Source organism: Chlorocebus sabaeus, chromosome 22, assembly GCF_047675955.1.
Source record: "Chlorocebus sabaeus isolate Y175 chromosome 22, mChlSab1.0.hap1, whole genome shotgun sequence".
Classification (NCBI taxonomy): Eukaryota; Metazoa; Chordata; class Mammalia; order Primates; family Cercopithecidae; genus Chlorocebus; species Chlorocebus sabaeus.
In genome coordinates, this window is record NC_132925.1 from 62,990,726 (window position 1) to 62,994,615 (window position 3,890).

A 3,890-nucleotide genomic window follows, 5' to 3' on the forward strand; every position below is an offset into this window, starting at 1 on the left:
GCACCAGTTAGAAATTCCATTATATGTAACTATTAGCCAACTTAACCAAGAAAGTGATATTGTACCAGATGAGTGATGAATAAGCATGTAATGTCATTTTATTGTTACTATTATTGGTTACAATCTATTCTTACTACTTTACTCCCTCCACATACTATAAATGTATCATCATGTCACTCCAAATTCAGAAATTTTCAAATCTCTTTTTAGCTTGTGGCACTGCATGATGCCACCCATGTTTATAGTTATTCAGTTCCAATCTACTTCAAACCTCAGATGTGAAAAGATGACATTTCTTACACATTAAGATAAACAGTCCTTTCCTTCTATCACTTCAGGGAATATGTTAGTTGGGTGCTATAATTTTTGCATTTTGCTGTTTATAATATTAATAGCTATGGAATAAGAAGTGTACTATTGAACTGTCAAGAATGATTTGTTACCAGATGTTAGCATAATTTGCCAGCTGTCAAATTTTAATAATTTTTATTTGCCTAAAATGTGACACTTAACTTTCATGGTAAATCAAGACATATAGCAGGGCTTATTTGGTATTACAGAAGCTAAGAAAAAGCTTGCATGAGGCTTGATGGTTTCAACACCTTGAATTGAGCATACACTTCGCACATGGCATTTTGAATATATTTTTTTTCTGATACATTGGAAAGTTGTAGTTTGCCTTATGCTTTTTATTCACTGAGCTTTGTGTAGAACTAGATAACTTACAGCTCTTCAATACTTACAAGTGGGATGCAACAATCAAAATATACTTTAAAATGTTAGTTTTATCATTTAAATTTATTTCATCTTATTTCCATTCTCTGATAATTTCAAGTAGGTGCAAAGAGAGAAACTAATTACTTAAAATAAACAAATATCCTTTTCACAAGATGGCGCTGAAAGCGGAGAAGGAGGCTCCTGCCCCTCCTAAAGCCGAAACCAAAGCGAAGGCTTTAAAGGCCAAGAAGGCAGTGTTGAAAGGTGTCCACAGTTACACAAAAAAAGAAGATCCTCACATCACCCACCTTCGGGAGGCCCAAGACACTGTGACTCTGGAGGCTGCCCAAGTATCCTTGGAAGAGCGCTTCCAGGAGAAACAAGATTAACCACTATGCTATCATGAAGTTTCCTCTGATCACTGAGTTGGCCACAAATAAGATAGAAGACAACAACACACTTGTGTTCATTGTGGATGTTAAAGCCAACAAGCACCAGATCAAACAGACTGTGAAGAAGCTCTATGACATTGATGTGGCCAAGGTCAGGTCAACACCCTGATTTGGCTTGATGGAGAGAAGAAGGCATATGTTCAACTGCCTGATTACGATGCTTTTGGATATTGCAAACAAAATTGGGATCATCTAAACTGAGTCCAGCTGGCTAATTCTAAATATATGTATACCTTTTTACCATATACATGCCTCTCTGTCAATTTCTGGTTGGGCTGGAAGGCCATATGCAGGCACTGATGTAACAGGGCTTGGGCAGGACTCTGGTTCTACTTATCCTTTTGAAACACTCACCCTGCCACTCCACCATGCTTGATAACTCCAGAGATCTTTGTGACTAGAAGTGTCCTAGGAAAACCAGAACTCAGAACTTGCCTCCATGGTTGAGGGTAACAAGAAGCTTTACAAGAACCCCTTCTTTTATCCCTGGAAGATGATGTGTGTGAAACCAATGCCCAGAGTTTGAAGGGCATTAGCATCCATTTCAATGGAGTATGGGTTGGCTAGCTTTTGGGTAGCATTTTGTCCTCACATACCCGTCTACTACCTCCAACCAGTCTGTCTGCTTCCGTCACCCCTTGCCCAATAAAGGGCAAGGACTTCAGTGGAAAAAATAATAATAATAAAAATAAATAAACAAATATTTGTGACTTTTTAAATATTGACATTTTAATTTATTATATGCATATCATTTGAAAAATATAAATTCAGCCTATCATTAATTTTTACAAACTCTTTTAGGTACTCATCTTTGATACCATGGGTATTGTTATCTGTGTCCATACCACAAACTTGACTTGGTCATTTCATTCAGGTGACTTATCTAGCAGAAATACAAACAACCGCCAATGCCAATGGTATCACTTTCATTTTCATTATTAGGCATTAAGTTTAAAAATGTTCAGCCACTTGTATTTAGGGCAAAAAGGGAAAACCAAAGTTCTCCATATCTAGCAACTTACCAAACCTGAGATTTTTTTCTCTCCATTTTGTTTTCTGTGACTTTGAAAGTTAATAATCTACAAAGTAAGTTCCATTAAGTTCATGTTTGAGGAAATCTTTGAAAATGATTTAATAAACTTATTAAAATATATTATCACTAAAATACTTTAAAATGTACAATGATGAAGAGCAAATAATATTTGGTTTTAATAGAGATATGCAGTTAAGCATATTTTAAGTAACATCACTGATATGAAACATAAAACAATATAACACAAACAAACATAATACACAAATTACACTACTTATGTTCAGCCTCCAAGCATTTCTCATATTTATTCACATCCTTCCATCTCTACTGATGCCATCATAAGGTCAGTAGATAATACAGATATCTCTCAGTTGCGCTACTTAGTAGTAACTTGACTGGTTTCCTTCTTTCATCCTGTCTCCTTGTGATCTTTGATTGGTTCTCTCTCCCGCAATAAAATAAGGATAGAGAACTTGGCTGTCTTGTTTACTGCCTGTCTCCAGCATGCCTAACAAGTAATAGATGTTCAACAAATATTGTATAATGAAGGGAGGGATAAAATGCATAAAAGTATAACTTAACAATCTTCCTTATTCACAGCCTTTTGTTTCCTTTTCTTCCAAAGTATCCATTATAAAAAAAAAGACGGAAATTCTAACCAAGTTTCTCTTTTCAACACTGGTTTTGTTTTAAAAAACAAAATAAAATAGACAAGTCCATTACAACCTGTCAAGGACTTATCTTGTTGGCTAAGAATTCTGAGCAGTTGAGTCCTACGTATGGCCCACATCAAAATAATGACTAGTGATTAAGTTACATCTGAACCAGGATTTTGCAAAACCTATTGAATCACATTCTGATGGATACTTTAAGGATTGAAGATTTGTCCTTATTTAGAAAATAATTTCTTCCTTGAAAATAAAATATATGTTCATATACTTTAACACAAACATACAAACATTCATACAAATTTCCTATGTAGGTTTTATTTCTAGATTATAAAATGAAGAAAAATAAATGTCTGCCCCTTTTTTTATGTACAATATTCATATCCTTTTCTAAAGTTTTACATTTTCTGAGATCTGAGACAAATGAAGAATTGGTTCAATATCCACCTAATACCAGCTTCCAGAGAAGTATTGTCTAGGATATTTGGGTTCAAATTCAGACTTGATCATGTAAGGGTTAAATGACTTTCAACAACTCACATATTTTTTGGTCTCAACTCCCATTACTGTTAAATAAAAACAACAAATTAACTGTTATTTGATTTGTAATAAATTAAATATTAATTAGATATTACTAGATTTGTCTAATCTTCTATAATTGTTACATGTATAATACATAATAATATAGTATAGTTATATATAATACACACATGTAAACACATAAACTTATTTGCTGCTATTCTACTATAGCCCTAAATATAATGGTATGAAAAATGTTGTGTTCATGATATTGTGGGTCAAGATTTTAGGAAAGTCTCCCATGAGCAGTTCAAATTCAGTTTACTTTTTAGGATATTTACATTTCAATTCATAAGGGATATGGTCTATGTTCTATTTTATTCTTCTTGTGATGTCTTTGTCTGGGTTTGGTGGCAGAGAATAGCTTCATGGAATGAGTTGGGAACTAGTTCTTCCTCTTCTACTTTGCAGAACAGTGTGTGAAGGATTGATGATAATTCT

The 3,890-nt window shown here is 34.0% G+C and overlaps 1 pseudogene; it reads left to right on the forward strand.

Annotated features, from left to right (window-relative positions):
* Window positions 1-890: 890 nt before the first annotated feature.
* LOC140709775 (large ribosomal subunit protein uL23 pseudogene) lies at window positions 891-1,365 on the forward strand (annotated as a pseudogene).
* The last annotated feature ends 2,525 nt before the right edge of the window (window positions 1,366-3,890 follow it).